This window comes from Taudactylus pleione, unplaced genomic scaffold, assembly GCF_031769625.1.
Source record: "Taudactylus pleione unplaced genomic scaffold, aTauple2 ptg000046l, whole genome shotgun sequence".
NCBI lineage: Eukaryota > Metazoa > Chordata > Amphibia > Anura > Myobatrachidae > Taudactylus > Taudactylus pleione.
In genome coordinates, this window is record NW_028284448.1 from 5,127,716 (window position 1) to 5,147,307 (window position 19,592).

A 19,592-nucleotide genomic window follows, 5' to 3' on the forward strand; every position below is an offset into this window, starting at 1 on the left:
AAGCAGAATGACTGTCTTGTCCATAGTAAGGAATCTATATTTGAACCTCTATATACCCCTGCCTATACCTTCTAATATCCTACCTATAAACCTCTATGGATGACGCTATTTTGCGTACGCAGTCATACAGTAAATAAAGACTTCAGACCTAGAATCTGTGGTTCCAAAGCACAAAGTATTATTCAAGTAAAAGTACAGCAGTTACACGCTATGATCCTCATATAATCTAAGCGCAAAGAGATTATACAGACCCAAGTACAATTATACATACGCAGTGCTCTCTGGTCCAGATGTTAGGCATCAGCAAGAAACCCCTCGTCAGTCAGCATTCAGCAAGAAGACCAAGACCCAGTGTTGGAGCACACATATTTATACCCCCCAGATATAGACAACACAATGAGAGGTTTGTTGCTGATGCCATTGGTCCTCAAGGGGGATGCATCTGTTACAGAGCATTTAACAGGCTGATTCAAATAGACACAACCCAGCCTCCAACAACTGAGGGTCTCTGGTTTCCCGCCCCATGCAACATCCTAACAGTTGTTCATATAATATATATTTTGTTGCTTGAAGTCTTGCGGTCCATAAGTTGAGAATGCATGATGCGATCTCCACACCGATAATACCGGAATTCTGTTGAAAGAGTACGCATCAGTACAAAACCAAACACGGCTTACTTAGCATGTATAAAACCTTAGTTACCAAATAATCTTTATTTCGCAGCATTTATACTAAATGAACGAACTTAAATCTTATCCCTTAAAGCTTATGGAACCTTGTATGTGGATATGTAATGTGTGAGTATGCAGGGTTTGATATAAAGACGCTAGTTAACTTGGAGCAGATGCGTGCGCATAAAGCTAATGAACAGCGTTTTCATATAGGATCTTATGGATTCGCTAATATGCGATTAGTTACCAGTGCAATTGTGCGTATTAATGTGTGTATGAGAAATGGTGCACTTAAATCTCACTTAAACTAAGTGAACACCTAGCAGTGTGGAATGCTGAGCCTTATAGTTCCACACGCCCCCTCTCTCAGCAGCCCCCACCCTTCCCAGGCTCAAAAGTAAAGTCCTTTGTTCTCCCAGGCTCTTGTGTAAATGCAAATTAGCACAGCTACAAGACCCAAAACTTAAGATAACACTCTTGGCTTTGAAGGTATTTTATTGCAGGAAGCCTGCTAATGTAAGGTGTGTATTCGAGCAGGGCCACCTGGAGTGAGAGCAGATGTTATATCCAGGAGGCTTGTCTACACAGGCTAGTTGTCACGTGGCCATTTGCTCTGTTTAGCTAATGCAATCCAATTTTGACATACTGTAAAGCCATTTCTGAAATATATCCTTTAGGGGAATTATAATAATATACACTTTATCCAGAGCATCCAAACTACGTAAAGTCATGAAATGGGCTTTTGGTGAATCGCCGTCACTTATGGCGATGGTCACAGATGCATTCGCATGATGCTAATAGTAATATCGCCACATGTACTAAAGTGTAAGTTTATCTAAAATGGCGCTTAGGCGGCCATTCGCAAAATGGCGTCTTGCGATCTCATTTCCAAGATGGCGTCTTGCGGCCAGTCACAAGATGGTGTCACTGCGATTCAATTTTAAACTGATCTTGTCTCAGCCAATAATCCAGCTTCGACAGTAGCTCTGGACATTAAGTCTAGTCCTGTATTTGTGTCTGCCTTCCTGGATTCTGGGGCAGTAGAAAATTTCATGTCCTCTCATTTGGTAGATAAATTACAAATTCCTTGCATCACCTGGGATCGTGCTACCTCCTTGACCTCTGTCGATGGGAGACCTATATCTAATGGAACTGTGTCTAAAAGTACCCAATCTATTATAGTTCGTATTGGAGCCCTTCATGTTGAACATATCAGCTTCTTAATCATACCCAAGGCTTCCCATGAGATTATACTTGGATACCTATGGCTGCGTCAGCACAACCCCAGAATTGATTGGAACACTATGCAGGTTCAGTCATGGAGTGAGGAATGCCAGGGGTCTTGTTCCCGAAGATCCAACCTATGAGAAAAATTCAGACGTTAGAGGTTCCATCTATACCTAAAGAATATCAATCATTTACTGATGTTTTCTCCGAAAGACAAGCTAACGTCCTACCTCCTCATAGAGAATGGGACTGTCTTATTGACTTGTTACCTGGGAAGACACCTCCCTGTGGTCAGACCTATCCGTTGTCCCTACCAGAAACCGACGCCATGTCGGAATACACCCAAGCGAACTTAATAAAGGGATTTATCCAACCATCTACATCAACTGCTGGAGCGGGTCTTTTCTTTGTTCCTAAAAAAAATGGAAGCCTCAGACCGTGTATAGATTATAGAGGCCTGAATGATATTACAGTAAAGAACAGATACCCTCTACCATTGATCATCAAATGACAGAGTAAAGGGATCCACAGTTAGATCTCCGAGGTGCATACAACCTGCATACAACCTCATCCGTATCCGAGCAGGTAGCGAGTGAAAAACAGCATTCAACACAAGGGACAGTCATTTTGAATACTTGGTCATGCCATTTGGGCTGTGTAACGCACCTGCTGTTTTTCAAGGTTTTGTTAACGAGATCTTTAGGGATCTCTTATATGTCTCAGTTGTCGTCTATTTAGATTTTGATTTTTTCATCCTCTCCTGAGGAACACCTTAACCATGTCAAAGAAGTCTTGTCTCATCTGAGGAAGAACCAACTGTATTGTAAATTGGAGAAATGTGTGTTCGGTGTACCAAGTATTCCATTTCTTCGATATATCATTTCAGGATCAGATTTAGAAATGGACCCCAAGAAAGTCCAAGCAATATTGGATTGGTCCCGTCCCACGTCTTGGAAAGCCATCCAGAGACATCTTGGTTTCTCCAATTATTATCGGCGTTTTATTAAGGGATTCTCCTCCTTAATGGCTCCCATCACAGCCCTAACTCGTAAAGGTGCCAACCATGCTCTATGGCCTCCTGAGGCGGAGTCAGTCTTTCAACTTCTCAAGCATTTATAACAGCTCCAGGTTTAAGACAACTGGATGTCAGTAGCAAGAAATCGCTCCACTCCATGAACATCAGCATTGTGTGCAACTCAGAATCAGGTCCATTGTGTTACTTCTAATCTCTAATTGTCATTTATTGGAAGGCTGTCAGCTATTTTGTAAACTACCCCTGCCATAAGAACAAGGCCTGATTAAGGGTACCACACAACCTAGTCTAGAACACTTGTAGCATCCCCTGTAATTCTGCTAAACACAGAGGACCTGATTAAGACACAGTCGCAAGCGTTGAGCACTCGCAACCGGGTCGATGGTGGCCCAGAGCGCATGCGCACGACGGAGCCGGCTCCGCCGTGCGCATGTGTGAGACCCGATAGCGACGGGCAATCCAAAGGGGGCATGCTGTCGATGTTGAGTGACAGCACGCCCCCTTTGGTGGGCGGGTCGGGGGGGGTGGCTGCCCAGATGGAGGAGTTCCCAAGTGATGTCAGTGGAGAGATTCCGGCTCTGTCAGAGTCGAAATCTCTCTGGGGCTTGCGGCAACGAGATCCTACCACAAGGGTCTTGTCGCAAGCCCGATGGTCTTGACCATCACGACCATCATGGCCGCTCGCTATAGCTGTGGGTGGTCACCCACAGCTATGCGAGCGACCAGAAGGCCGTTCTTAAAAAAAAAAAAAAAAAGATGCCCTGATTCAGAGCGAGCGCTCTGTCAGAGCGTCCGGCTCTGAATCAGTGCCGGAGTTCAGTGCGTATGCATGTCTAGGAAATCACCATTCATACCAGTGGTGTCACTAGGGGGGTGCTGGCATTAATGGATGACACCATCCAAGAGGGGGAGACCAAAATAGCAGAGCTGCTCTGCTATTTTGGTGTCACCCCCTCAGATGGTGTCACCAATCTGCAGGCAGCTTTGATGGATGACATGTGCATGTCATCCATTCCACACACCCCTGTGTCCGGGGAGGCTGAGGGCTTCCCAGCAGTTCCTGGAGCACAGGGCAAGCCCCCGGCATTATGAAAACAGGGACACACGTTCATATCCCCAAAATGGGTCAAACCGGGAAACTCGCAAGTGGTCTGGAAGTGTCGCACCGAGTGTCACCCCGTTGTGACGCCTCTGATTCATACTGCACATGTGCAGGTAACAAAGGTTATTCCACTGGTATGTTTGATCTTGGTTTCTACTGATCTAATGATGTTTGAGGAGTGTAAAGTAGACTTTGGCTTCTTGGCAGTGTAAGGAAGACTCTAAAGATAATCAGAAGCAGCTTTCAGGTCACTCGTGAATGTAAATAAGTTAAAGTTTTAGCAGTAATTTACTTGGTCACATTAGCACAGCTGTCTGGTAATCCCTTTAAGAACTTTCCCAACCATCAACACCACCGGTTGGATAACTAATAATTAAGCTCTATGGTCACCCGCATGGAATAAATTATTAATTTTATTCCACCTTTGTGGCACCCCACAAGTCCTGAAGATCTAGGCTACAGCCTAATGGTTGATTAGGCACTGCATAAGAGGCAAAGCTGGTATGGCAGATTAAGGCAGCATGTTTGTAAGGGAGCACAAAAATATTAATGTTAGATGTGAGGGGATGTAGTCACCATCCCGGCGGTCGGGATGCCAGCACTCAGAATACCAGTGCCAGAATCCCGACATCAGTCAGAATCCCAGCTCCAGAATCCTGACCACCGGCATCTCAAAGGTAAGTATTAGGGTTAGGCATTAGGGGGAGAGTTAGGGTTAGGCTGCAGGATGGGAGGGTTAGGCACTAGGGGGAGGGTTAGGCTTAGGCTGCGGGAGAGAAGGGTTAGGCTGTGGGAGGGACTTATTAGGGGAGGATTAGAGTTAGGCTGCGGGAAAGGTGGGTTAGGGGGAGGGTTAGGTCACTTACCTATGTGTGTCGGGATTCTGACTGTCAGGATGCCGCTGTCAGTATTCTGGCCTCTGGCATCCCGACCGCCAGGATACCAGTCCTAACCCGATGTGAGGCATGAGAATTAAATAAAAAATAGATGACGGGCTAATTCCCCAATAGGTCAGGTTTTAGAGATATCCATGGTTGAGCACAGGTGGTTAAATAAAATGTGACTTAATTAGTACCTCAGTCAATGTGCTCAGCTATGGATATCTCTAAAACCTGACCTGTTGGGGAACCTTGAGGACCGCATTTGGGAACCTCTGCCTTAAAGCATGGGATAAATTCCTTAATCGAAATGACCAGATCTCTCTCCCTTCTATAAAACTATCATTACATGGAATGGCAAATATAATCCCCTTTCTAAATCTGTCTACATGGGTAAATCAAGGCATAAGTAACCTATAAGATCTATATAAAGATAATATACTCATGACCTATGAGCAGATACAAATTTGGTTCACCCTCCCTTATGCAGATTTTCATAAATACTTTTAGATAAGACATTGGCTTTATTAGGGCTCGATAAATCCCGGTGGCCAGGTCGCCATGGCGACCAGATTTTACAGGGAGGGAATAAGCAGGTTTATCAACCCCAGCGGAGATATTGCAGTGGGAATTTCATGCACAGTGTGCCAGCCCAGTGATCACAATTTTAATCGGGTCCTGTTACCTGTAGGACCCGCTGGCGTTGCGGCTGCAGCGTCTCCCCGACAAATCACCACGCGGCACCTCCCTCCAGCCAATCACCGCATGGTGTCTAGCAAGCCAATCACCGCGCGGCACCTCCCCCCAGCCAATCAGCGCGCAGTGTCTAGCAAGCCAATCATCGCGCGGTGTCATCCCTGCTAATAGTCTTCTCCGCGGCACCTGTATACAGACAGGTGTATTGTGGGTGGTGCCGGGCCCATCTAGCAGCCGGCGCTCCTTCAGCAGCGCTGAGCTCTGTGCTTGAAGGAGGCAGGGAAGGTGGACACTGCAGAGAGGAGGGAGCTGCAACAGTGACCCCGCCAGGGGCTCCCAGCAAAAGCAAGGAGGTAACCACTACCCCGTGTAACAGCTGCATAACACACTTTTAATCCTATAATTTTTATTTTTGTGGTGGGTGGGGGGGGGGGGAGTCTGGCTCCTACACTTTTGCCTGGATTTTAGAATAATTTGTCGAGCCCTGGGCTATAGTCTATTCCAAACCTGATGGGATTGCAAGGTACTGTGCCGCCTCAAATAGCATCTAAATGATTCTCTCCTCATTGTCGAGGTGGCATTTCATTCTGGTATTCTTTATTAGTATCCTTTGCAGCAAGATATATGCTGTCAATTCTAAGTAACTGGGAAACTTTCTTTGAATTTACTCTTGATTCTACGGAATGGTCTAATGGTCCAAGCCGATGGTTCCCAAACTGGGTGCCTCAGGGCACTTTCAGGGGTGCCTCAGGTTGGTGGTACAATACCAAATAAAATGATTTTTAGTCAGTGTGATAGGCAAAACCAGTGCTAATGACTGTCAGTCAAAAAATATGTGGACAAAAAAAAGTGCAGCACACAATCACATACCTGAACCTAAGGGTGACATATAAGCGCAATTTCCTTCATTTAATTTTGTTGAATTTCTCAATAAGAAAGTTTTGGGCAAGGGGTGCCATGGAAAAAATGTTGATACTCTAGGGCACAGTGATTTGAAAAAGTTCAGGAACCACTGGTCTAAGCTGTTTATTTCTATGCATAAAATGTCTAAACATTTTTCGCAATTTGAAGTGTATATGAAACTGCTATATGGTATATATCTGACCCTAGATAAATTACACAAATGGTGCCTTTCGGAACTAACTTATTCTGGAGAGGATGTATAGCTGTCGGAGATTTATTACATATCTTTTGGTTATGCCCAAAAATAAATCCCCTTTGGAGAAATGTAGAGGCATTAATTATGGAGGTTTTAGACTTTAGAATAAACCAAACCCAACGGATAGCTCTTTATTATATATTTCCTGAATCTGCTCCAAAATACTATACAGGTTGAGTATCCCATATCCAAATATTCCGAAATACGGAATATTCCGAAATACGGAATATTTTTAGCATGACTGAGATAGTGAAAACTTTGATTTTTGATGGTTCAATGTACACAAACTTTGTTTAAGGCACAAAATTATTAAAAATAAAGTATAAAATGACCTATAGGCTGTGTATATAAGGTGTATATGACACATAAATAAATTTCATGTATGTACACAAACTTTGATTGAGCCACAAAATTATTGAAAATATTGTATAAAATGACCTGCAGGCTGTGTGTATAAGGTGTATATAAATCATAAATGCATTCCATGTTTAGATTTGGGCCCTATACCTTAGACATTTTAATATAATATGCAATTATTCCAAAATACGGAATATTCCGATATCCAAAATACCCCTGGTCCCAAGCATTTTGGATATGGGAGACTCAACCTGTACATACTTACTTTGTTATTTTTTTATTGCCACAAAAACTGCTGTAGCTCAATTTTGGAAACAAGATATTCCTCCCTGAATATCGCTAGTAAAAACAAAATCCATCATAGTTTTTTTTATAGAGACACTAAACTACTCTTATAACACTTCATCCAACTTTTTGTTGATAAATTGGTTTAGATGGAAGTTGTATTCTATCAGGGGCTCTGATAATGTTTATTATAACTGATGTGATTTGTCTGTCTATATAATTTATCATAAGTGCACAACTCCAAATTACTGACTAATGATAAATTATATACAAGGTAACAAATAAGTTATTTATCATTATAAATTGAGGGGGGGTTCCGTGTACACTCTGTATTTAGTGTGAAATATTTTCCTGAGATATTTTTCTTTTTCTTAAATGTTGTATTCTTTAAAAAAAAAATATTGGTACAATATTATTTTTTATACTAGGTTTATATGCAATATTATTTTTGTCCTGCAGATGGAGACAAAGCAGTATAAAAACAAACAATACTAAAAGGTAATTTACAAATGGCAGCACAGTCAATCAGAAGCACAATTATACCTCTTTTCCACCAAAAACCTGGGTCCGACCTGGGTATTCAGACATGGTTCCAACCCTGGTCAGATGCCGTTTACACAGCACCATCGGTCTGGGTTATTCTCAGGTCATCCCTGTTCACACTGAACCTGGGTCTGCCCTGCTAAACTTGTGAGGTCATAAAAAGAGGGAGGTGACTGCTCCACAACCACCAATCAGCTAATTTTAGGCATGACCCAGATCGGATAACCCAGGTTGCACCGTTTACACTGCACCATTACCCATCCTGGGTACGACCCTAGTAGCTACCTGGGTTGGATTGCTGGGTCACTTGGCCTGGTTTATTTTTCAGGGACCCTTTCACACTGAGCTGCGACTCAGGTTTTTGCTCTGGTGTAAAAGGGGTATAACTGTTTTGGACTTGGTTTGCACTTTAGTATGCGCAAACATACCTAGATTTCTTATACACATAGGTTTTTGGAGCAAAATGGCCCTAGTTAGGATAAGTGATAAGAGAGCAGTTAGGATAAGTGAAAACATTCCCACTGAAGTACAGCAGAGGTGCACTAGTGCATATTGTTGTATGAAGCAATAGCCACCGGATAAGCCAGATCCCACGGACCCATGGAGTCTCTTCATTTAGAAAGCCTCTATCTGCCAGAGAGCCGCATGAGGATGCCCCTAGGGAGAGAGCTACACTCCAGGCTGACAGAGCATTCGGAGATCAGAAGGACTAAGCAGCAGTGGCAGCCCACCCAATGCTCCTTGCTTGTTTTCTCTCCCCTCTGTGTCACCCCTGTCTGTCTCCCACTATCTTTTAGATTGTCATCTCCCACAAGCAGGGCTCTCTTCCCTCATGTGCTTTTCCTTCCTTCACTTATACCATCATGTATTCCCCACTGCCAACAACAGCATTACACTTTTGGGTTTTGCTGCCCTGCTGCACATTTGGCTTATAAACCTGGTCCATGTCCTGCAATGTTTTGTACTGAAAATAACTTTTCTTGTTTTGGTCATACTGTTTCTGTTCAAGTACTTTGTAAAGCACTGCGGACCTATTGTGTCGCCATATAAATAAAGTATAATAATAATAATAAGCTACCAGTAGGTTTATGTTTGTACCAATATCCTTACTAGTGCGGGATGCTGCCACTGCTTTCATCTTGAAGCACTCAACATCCACATACGCAGTCTCATAGACTATAAGTCTGAAGGGGGATAAGTGCTGGTCTCTGAACCACATGGAAAAGGTGCTCCCTGAAAGAGAAACCCCAACTCCCACTACAGTGCGTCACCTGCATAATCAGATATATAGAGTCGTCATGTACCTGATACCAGCAGATACAATAAATATTTTTCACACTCTTACTTGCCTCCTTCATTTTATCTTCACACTACATCCACACCTGATAGACATCCCCAGGTCCATAGCTCAATCAACACATTATACAGGTTACCATGCACAACACAAACAAACAATAACTCCACACCATACCCTGACCTTCACTCCACACACCTGCTGCAAACATACTTTCATACCCCGACACATAGCCTCTGCACCATAAACACAATGCATCACACCCACATACTCTTCACTCACCCCCCAGCATCCAGAAACGCACAGGTGAGCTACTTAGCCGCTCCCCAAACACGACATCAACCACTACACCAATACCTAAGAAGTGCAATTGCAACCATCTGCAAATATCATTGTGATGCCCTGCAGGTGAGCCAAATAACTGCCTTTCAAGAGACTGCCTCAGCCATTGCTCCAGGTTTAGCCCCTTCCAAAGACATTATTGTTGGCATGCTGGGTCCAATGCACGTGAGGAGATGCCATATTGGATTCCATCCCACTCAATAATGCCTAGGTGTTGGCTGGCTTCTACTACCTACCCCTATTTTCTGACAGGTTCAGGAGTTTTGCAGTAAACATTTACAACACTGTTCACAGATCAGCTATTGAAGTATTGACAGAGACACATTAAACAACTTTGTCTTCTTTGTTCTTGCTCATAAATTAACCCAGATTCTAAAACCTCTGATTCAGATTGTACTTCCAGTCACATATTAGTGGAGATACACTGCAATCAGTGTATTCAAATATATCTGTCACCCCCCAAAAAAGTATTGCTTTTGCTATAATCCTTGGTCTGGATCTGTCATTACTAGTTTGAGTCTCCACTCCATTTGGTGGTGCAGCAATTAGTTTTGGCCACTAGAGGCCCTCACACTCAAATATAACTGATGTTGGCCATACATCGGCAATCACAACAAAACATTTCACCAATTCTGCATTTTTCCCCCCAATTTAATAATTCTCCAATCCACCAATATGAACCCATACATTGGTGATATATTTTACAGTGAATTGCAGATCATTTTCATCCAAAAATCTGCAAATCATGAAAGCGCCCATACCTCATCTCAAAGGGTCGTCATTTTACTGGTCACATGGAAGGAAATTTTAAATAAAGAGATTTTCTACAACTGGAACATGGTAAAGGAAATGATGTCAAGCATCAAGTGACAGTATGGTCTAGTGTGGTGTAAAGCTCGGATAACCCATACAGTATACATTTATGAAGCCAGCGGACGGAATGCCGACCGCCGGCTTCTAGACTACTTAATCCCAACGAGGATTAAATGACAGGCCTCTAAATCTAGATGCCTGTCATTTTACCGACGCCAGGAGACCAGCGCCCGGTATCCCGATCGAAGGGATGCCGGGCGCGGACAGCCACGGGCGAGGGAGAGTTAGGTGTAGAGCTCCCGGGGGAGACTTAGGGTTAGGCTCCCGCCCCCGGGAGGATAGGCTAGGGGGAGGGAGGGTTAGGCACCCCCGTGGGGAGGTTAGGGTTAGGCACCCCCCCGGGAGACTTAGGTGGCGGGGAAGGGAGGGTTAGGTTTAGGCACTTAGAGGGGGGATTAGGGTAAGGAACAGGGGGGAGGTTAGAGTTAGGCACTCTAAAGGAGGGTTAGGGGGTAAAATTAGGTTAGTTTATACTTACCTGGGGGCGATCGGGATTTCCTCCTCTGTTGAGCTGCCGCTGGTGGGATTTGAACCATGCGGCTGGCGGTGAATCATACCGATTCCACCCATACAGATGAGATGAATAAAAATACAAGTTTTCATAAGCACAATATATATATAAAAAAATTCAGCTCTCAAAGTCTAATAAAATAGATGGTTCCAGGATCACAATCAAAAAGTATATTTAATATATATTATAGAGACATACAATAAAAAAGCAACTATTGTTGCAATGAATCCTACAACAAACTATTATCCCTTTCACACTGCCAAAATAACCTGGGTTATTGCTGGGTCGAGTTGAGTAGCGACTCTGCATTTCAAACCGGGAATCGTGCAGGGTTGAACACGGGAACAAGCCCTGTTGAAGTGCAGTGTGAATGGGCCCTACCTGGGTTATCCAACCCGAGCCTCTGCAAACGCAGCTGATTGGATGTTCGTGTGTCTCCTTTGATGATGTCAGCAGCCAGAGCCCTGGACACACACGCAGCACACTGCAGACAACAGCAGAGGCAGCATTCCTGCAGTAAAGGGTTTAATACCATTATCACCTCTACAGCCATGTCCAATTGGAGTGCTGAAGAGGTGAGTGAGTTGTTGGCCATAAGGGGCGAGGAGAAAATTAGAAGACAGATGACAGGCAGTCAAAGACCCTCTTGTGTACAAAAGTATGACAAAGAATCTGGAATCCTCTGGCTTCCAGAAGACACAGCAGTAGGAGGTCAACAATCTTAAGGCACTACGGAAACATTTTATGAAGGTTCATGAGCACAATAGAAATAAAAGTGGAGCTGCCCGCCTAGTCTGGCAATACTATGAACTGTGAGCCATTGTTTTTGGACACAAAAAAGTGTTATACACGCCTGTCATCCAGCTTAGCAGCTGAAGAAAGCAGCCAAGCCTGTGCCACAGAAACCACCAGCAGCGTGCCAGCCTCACAATCATGCCCAACCTCGCCAATGTTACTACCAGATGACCCAGCAGACACCATTGAGCAAGATCCTGTGGCCCATGATGACCGCGTTTCTGCGACCATCAAGGCGTTAGTTGAGACACCTGCCAGTGCCAGTGGGAGGCCCCAAAATACACAGACCCCAGCTTTACACAGTAACAGTAAGTATTACATTTAAATATAACACACTGGATTACATGTATGAAGCAGTGAAGAAGGTGGAGAGATGTGCCAGTAGAGAAGTTGCCCATGGTAACCAATTAGTTCTCATGGATAACTACTCCATTGGCACAGTTCTCCACTGTAAAGTCTTATTAAAACAAAAACACAACAACTCATACAGTTCAAATTAAATTTTTAAAAAGCAAAATGATATCTGTTGCAGAGTGTAGCTTATGTGCAGGTGAGAAAAGGCCACAAACACATATTTGCTGACATCGCTGCTCTTTTATATACGCTCACTGATGACTAATGTTTTTTTTTCTTTCCTCCCTCCGCCGTATATACGCTTCCACCAAAGAGGAAGAGACCCAATAAAACCTAGCAAGCCGCCACAGTTATGACTACTGTCCTGCTTGAAAAATTACAGGAGGTGGATGCTGCAATGTCTGCACAGGAACATGCTCGTCTAGACAGGTTTCTGCAGGCAGAGCGCAATATGCAAAATTCATTTATGTCCCACCTCATGGACATGCAGGACCGTCACAGTAGGGAAGTATACGAGCCCCAGCAATTCCAGATGACGTTTCTTGAGCGAATGTTCAGTCACAGTCAAGCACAGACCACAGTACCACCACAGCAGCAGGGTTCACACTACCAAAATCAGCCTTATCCCCAGTACAATGCTGCCCCGTACAATGCGTCTGATTCAGTACAGATCGCAACTGCAATAGCATACGCAGATAGGTCGATGGTGTGTACTGCGCATGCGTGCATTAGCATTGTGATAGCTCTGCGATCACCCACGCAGAAAGCCATCGCAGAGTGAGTGACGGGAAGTCAGGGTGTGGTGACTGGGGAGTGGTTGGAGAAACGCAGGTGTGCTAGTCCGTTTGAACGCTGCTGCATGGCTGTGCATAAATTAGCCACTGCAACGGCATACGCAGCTTGAGTACTCACTGTGGAGCTCATTCAGACTTGCTCGCTAGATGCGTTCGCTTGTTCCCTGCGTATGCAAATCCAGCGCACACCCAGCAAGGCAGGCGATTGCACGGCAAGGCGTTAGCACGCCCACTATGTCTTGGCGTGCGATCACTTTGTGTATGCGGATGCCCACCAGCCATGCTTAAGACGCCCACTTCGCACGTCATCTCCAGGAAGTGCTTGAAATCATTGGAACCTCGAGCACCATCGGATGCGATCGCTGCGCTTAAGATTGCCTATACCCTGCCGAAAGCACTGCGATCACTTCAGAGTGAAATCCCACCAAGTGACGTGTACTATGACACTGCCTTTTAACTATGCACGCCTCTGAAACGGCATTGAGACACACACTCCACTCCCCCGTTTCCAGTGGTCAGCCCCTGTCACCACCCACAAACGGCTTCTCTTGTCACTCACTTTACTGGGCAGTCTATGTGCAGCGAGCGAATGCATCCCGATCTCTTGCATTGGTTGCACACGCGCCGATTGCAACTATCTTGCAACTAACTTGTACGCATGCGCCGATTGCAACTATCGGCCAGCTACGAGCATTCGCATCATAGTGAACGGGTCTGAATCAGCTCCCGTGTGCGATGAGGTTACCAATTTTCTGAGTAAGGTCAGACCTGCTGTACTTGTGCATGAGGGGCCCATATTACTCAATGTTCCCGATGTATACGCAGTACTGCAAGGTATTACGAATGTGAGATAGTGGTAGTGGGCGTCTCTATGCTGCATGTGTGACGGCTTTGCGATTGCATTCATTAACATATTTTCGCAGCAGACCTGCGTGCGTAATCACAGCCGCAATCATAATAGTGATCTGTAATGAATCAGGCCCAGTGACCATAGTCAACCTCCTGAAAGCCAAGAAAATCCAGCGTATCCTGTTTACAGGAATTTACCCTAACTGCATTTTAGTTTTTTAAATATTTTACCTAATACCTTTTATAGTAGGCCTTTCTGTAATATGTTGCTAAAATGTTATGTGTCTTACATATTTATGCGGGTTTTATACTTGTTCTAACATGTGCTAGTAGGCAATGCTTTTTGCTACAAAAATATTTTGGTAAACTCATCGCACACGGGGGCTGATTGAGACCCGTTCACTATGATGCTCTATTGCATGTTGTATACACAACTTGCAGCTACAATGTCAGGCATGATTATGAGGTCCACATCACTGTGCTTCATCAGACAATGCCAACGTCCTTTTAAGAATGCTCTCTCCACTGCCATCCTGGCTGAACTCAGGGTGCGGATAAATGCACTTTGATCTGGACTCAACTGTACATATTGCATGAAGGCCTTCATCAGACAGCGCCATAAAGGGTAGACTGCATCCCCCATCGACAGTCTTGGATTGCTATTGTAAAAAAATAAGATATTGGTAAGGGGGAACAAGTATAATCACATGGAGCTACCTGAAAAGTTACATGTACTCAATGCAGAATCTACAGGTGTCCATTAGGTCTGATAGTGCACACACGTAGCACAGCATATTTGTGCCACTTAAAATTGTTGATACAGATGTCTCCTCATACATTTAGCAATGTGTGAATAAGACGCATTTGAATGTAAAAAGTTGCACAAAAAGTCGCTCGGCGCTACCGAGCCACAAGGAGCTCCCAATTATGTGCAGCGCAACTTGTAGCACACAGAGGATAGATGTATGTGGACACATCTGTACATCAGGGCAGCATCCAGTAACATTTTTAAGTGCCTATTAGAGCCTCAAATCATTTACACATGATGGCTGCATGTACACTTAATAAATTGGTGGGAAAGTTTGAGCTGGGCAATGGATGTAATGCTAACCATCACACACACCATGCTGCAATAGTCGACAACTACAGATAAAAAATAATTAGAACGGGATGTCCACAAAATGCCTGCTATGACGCATGAGTTGAATATTAGGTGGTACAATCTGAAAAATGAGTACATTTTCTTACCTCTCTTGGGAAAAGCCAGTCACCTTACTTGTCCTCTGCTAGGCGGAACATTTCAGCGTTTGCGAGGACTCTCGACTCATGTGCTCATCATCCGGGCCACCCAATAAAGACCTCTGTTAAGCTAAAATTAATGTATATTAAGTTTTCAAGGGAACAGATCGGTACATATGCACACAATATAAATTACACACTGGTCAAGAAATGCTTACTAATACTTATGGTCCACTAAGGCCTGTAAGACGATGGAATGTCAGCATTCTCTGTTAAAATAGTTTGCCAGGTTCTCACGGGGAGCAAAGATATGTCCCGTCAATGGCACCTGTGCACTGCGGATACCCACACCTCAGGAAACCTTGGATTATGTCCTCTAAGCACTCTCCTTGCAGCAGGGAGATGAACCGCTGATAGAGGGTATCCAGCTTTGCCCGCATCACCTGGTAGACTATGTTGCAGACTGTGGTTATCCCAACTCCAAACAAGCAAGAGAATGTATGGTACTCTCCAGGTGTAGCATACCACCACAATGCAATGGCTAGCCTCCTGCTTGGTTTTATGGGTCTCCTGAAGTTGGTGGACTGCCTATAAAGTGCTTGGGTCAGTAGGTAATAAAATGTCACACACAACATCCAAAAGTGAGCTATCGACTACACGTCCTGAAAAGCTTCCACAGACACCATGAAAGCTTCTCCGAGCTGGCGCTCTCTACCCTACAATCTTTGGTCTGTCGACATGTTCAGTTTCAGGATGGTTGCCACGGCAGATGATATGAGGGCTCTCCTCTTGCACAAATATTAGCGTCAAGTGGTAGCCCTCTCAGCCAACAGACAGCATATGCAACACACCATCTCTCTCTCTCTTTTAAGCAGGTGTGGAAAAATACTGCAATCTAAGAATGCCAAATAGCCAAAACCCTCCCAACTACTCAACAGCATGAGGCTAAAGAGTTTCTCATAAGAAATAGAGATTTGTTTTCTGACATACCTAGTAAAACAACAGTCATTAAACATGGCATAACCACTGAACCAGGGGCTAAATTTAACCTAAAGCTATATAGAATACTAGAAGCCCAATGGGAATCAGTGTAAGGAAATGTAAAAATGTTGAAATTAGATATAACTGAAGAGTGACATAGTAAGTGGTCCAGTCCCATTGTACTCATTTTGAAACCTGACTGAAAGCTTATGCTTCTGCAGTGATTTCGGTAAATTAAATAGTATGTCTAAGTTTGATGTCTACCCTATGCCTCGTGTTAATGAACTCATTGGGAGGTAGGGAACAGCAGGGTACTTAAACACTCTAGAGTCTAGACGTAACCAAAGAGTACTGGCAAGTGACATCGATAGACCAAGCAAAAGAAAACAGATTTTCTTGCATTTGAGTGTCGGTTCCAATATTAGATGTTACCATCTGGATTACATGGGGCACCTGTCACATTTGAAAGGATGATGGATACAATTCCAAGGCCCCATAGACAGTATGCTGCTGCTTATCTCAGTTATTGAGTCATCTATAGTGCAAAGGTCCTCATTGGCTGTATCACCCAGGTTACAAGCAGTGTTGAATTCCATTCATGAGGCAGAATTTATAGCCAACTCAAAAAAGTTTTGCTAAGGGATAGAAGAGGTCAAGTATTTTGGATACACCATAGGCAGAGGTTTGATAAAGCCAAAACCTAATAAAATTGAGGCAATACAAAATTGGCCACAACCCCTAAATAAGAAGCAGGTGAGAGCTTTCTTGGGAATCCCAAGGTATTATAGAAGATGTATACCCAATTTTGTTTTCATTGTTGTCCTGTTGACTGACCTTACCAAGGGTAAACAGTCATTTATGGTTATATGGAATCCTGAGGCAGAAGAAGCCTTTTAGGCATTGACTGTAGCATTGTGCACCCAACCAGTGTCGCAACTCTCGGATGGCAAATGGACGCAACCTCGTATTTGGGGATTGGCGTGACCCATTTCTGAGGAACGGAGTCTAATGTGCCGGCGGTGTTCACCAGGGACCCTTGCAAGAGGGTATGGGCTTGGCTGCGTCCAACACACAGGTCGCGGCCCTCAGAATAGGTTCCCCTGTACAGGTGCTGGGTAACTCTGGATGAAGCAGAGAAGACTTTCAGCGTAGTGAACAGGCCGGGTCAGAACCAAATGGACAACAAGGTACCAGGGAGCAGACATGTGCAGGTCAGAACCAGATTACCAAATGCAGTATCTGGGATTAGACAGAAGCAGGTTAGAAACAAAGCCAGGATCAAGAACAGACTTGCAGGCTGATTGCAGGAATCCTCTAATCAGTGCAGCTGGTGATTGCACTCAGCTGGATAAAATAGACTGCAACTGAAGTAAATTCACTGGAACAGCTTGTGATTCCTAAACTGGAATACAGCATCACACAGATCAGGACACAGGAACTGTAGATGATGAGCCAGATAGCAGTGATGGTTTTCTGCACAAAAGGAGCCACAGGTTAGAATAGAAATGAACTCTAGGAAGCAACTCTTTGCTCTGGCAACAGTGGGAGTTCTCACAGGGGATATGAATCTGCTGCATGATAGTCCATGATAGGCTGCTGAGGTCAGCTGAGGCACACAACTCTTCATTGGGGGAAGCAGAAAACATGGTAAGACAATGCTTTCGGCGATTCTTCTTGCCCTCTCGGGAACGTCTTGATCCACCCGGAAGAGACGAAATCTCTGGTCCAATGAAAACTTCCTTTCTAAACATAGGACCTCCGGGGAAAGGTGCTTCGTATGCTACAGGATCAGAATCCAAGTCTAGAATCAGAATCACATTTTTTCCTTGGAAACAGCACCAGAAGTGGATGATGGATCCAAAAGGACCAGGATACCCAGAGGAGCCTTCATGGAGAGGGGCCAAGGAAGTGACTACAAGTTTCAATACCGCAGGCTGTGGACCTTATGCTGATCTTGAGGCTTTTGGAGCAAGCTTTTGCAGTACCGCAGGCCGTGGACCTTTTGCCGATTTCAATGCTTTTTGAGCAAACCTTTGCAGTACTGCTTCAGTGAAAGCTGAGAGATCTTCTAAAATGGGATCCTTGGTCTCTATGAGTGGATTAGCCCAGTCCAAAACTTTACCCCTAAAGGCCAAAAGGAAATATTTTACCACATTGGCAGGAGTAAGTGAAGGCAACAATCCGAAACCCACATCAGAAAGATATTGACGTGCCAAGGCGTAAAACTGATCTAAATCTCCATATAAATAAATGGATGGTTGATCATCCACCGAACTTCTAAGCAGAGAATCAGGTGAAGGGCCCACTACAGCAGGTATTACATTGATCTGTGAGAACTTTAAGTCCTTTTTGGAACCAGGAGACAGAGGGCTATCACTTGGCTGAATAGGTAGAACCGGATTTGGATTGGAGACACTAAAACTTGCAGGAATCTTAGAGGTCAAAACTGGATTTGGATTGGAGACACTAAAACTTGCAGGAATTGTAGAGGTAGAACCGGATTTGGATTGGAGACATTAAAACTTGCAGGAATCGTAGAGGTCTAAACTGGATTAAGACCGGACACACTGGAACTGGATAAAAGAGGAAGTTTAGATGACCCTTTCTGAGTCTGTACCGTACTAATAGTCCACATGGTGATGCTCTCGGGAAGTGGCAAACCGGAATCCATGTCTGTATCCATGACACTGTGAATCCCTGCTGGGATCTTGGCACTAGAAATCCCCCCTGGGGCTGAGGCACTGGAGACCCCTTTTGGGGCTGAGGCACTGGAGACCCCTCCTGGGGCTGAGGCACTGGAGACCCCTCCTGGGGCTGGCAACTCAGGCACCTCTTCTGGGGTTGGCAACTCAGGCACCTCTTCTGGGGTTGGCAACTCAGGCACCTTCTCTGGGGTTGCAAAGTCAGATGCCCTTCCTAGGGCTACAGAATCAGATGCCCTCTCTGGGGCTATGAAGTCAGATGCCCTTACTAGGGCTACAGAATCAGATACCCCCTCTGGGGCTACAAAGTCAGATGCCCTTACTAGGGCTACAGAATCAGATGCCCCTTCTGGGGCTGGAAAGTCTGGTGTCCCCACTGGGGCTGGAAAGTCAGATACCCCTTCTGAGGCTGGCACATCGGTCACTGCTCTTGAGGCCAAAACATCGGCTGCCCCTGCTGGGGTTAAAACATCAGATACCACTGCTGAGACTAGAACATCACATACCCCTCCTGGGGTTGAACAGTCAAACACTGCTCTTGAGAGTGAAACATCGGATATGTCTATTATGGCTGAAACTGAACCATTGGGTACCCCTGCTTGTACTGGAACATCTGATACCCTTATTGAAGGTGAAACATGGGATACCCCTACTGGGGCCGGAACATCGAATCCCTCTCTTACATCTGAAACATTGGATACCCCCATTGGGGTTGGAAAATTGGTCACCTTGCTTACAGGTAAAACATCGTATACCCCAGCTGGGGTCTGAACATTGAATAATCTTTCTGGAGTCTGAGCATCGGATATCCTTGTTGGAATTGAATAATCGGATACCCCCACTGGCACTGAAACATCGAATATCTCTGCTTGGACTGAAGCAGCGGATACCCTTGCTGAGGTCTGGA

General features: G+C 44.7%; 1 pseudogene; it reads left to right on the forward strand.

The window, feature by feature from the left end:
- The first annotated feature begins 11,522 nt into the window (after window positions 1–11,522).
- Window positions 11,523–18,008, forward strand: LOC148537637 (uncharacterized; annotated as a pseudogene).
- Window positions 18,009–19,592: the final 1,584 nt, after the last annotated feature.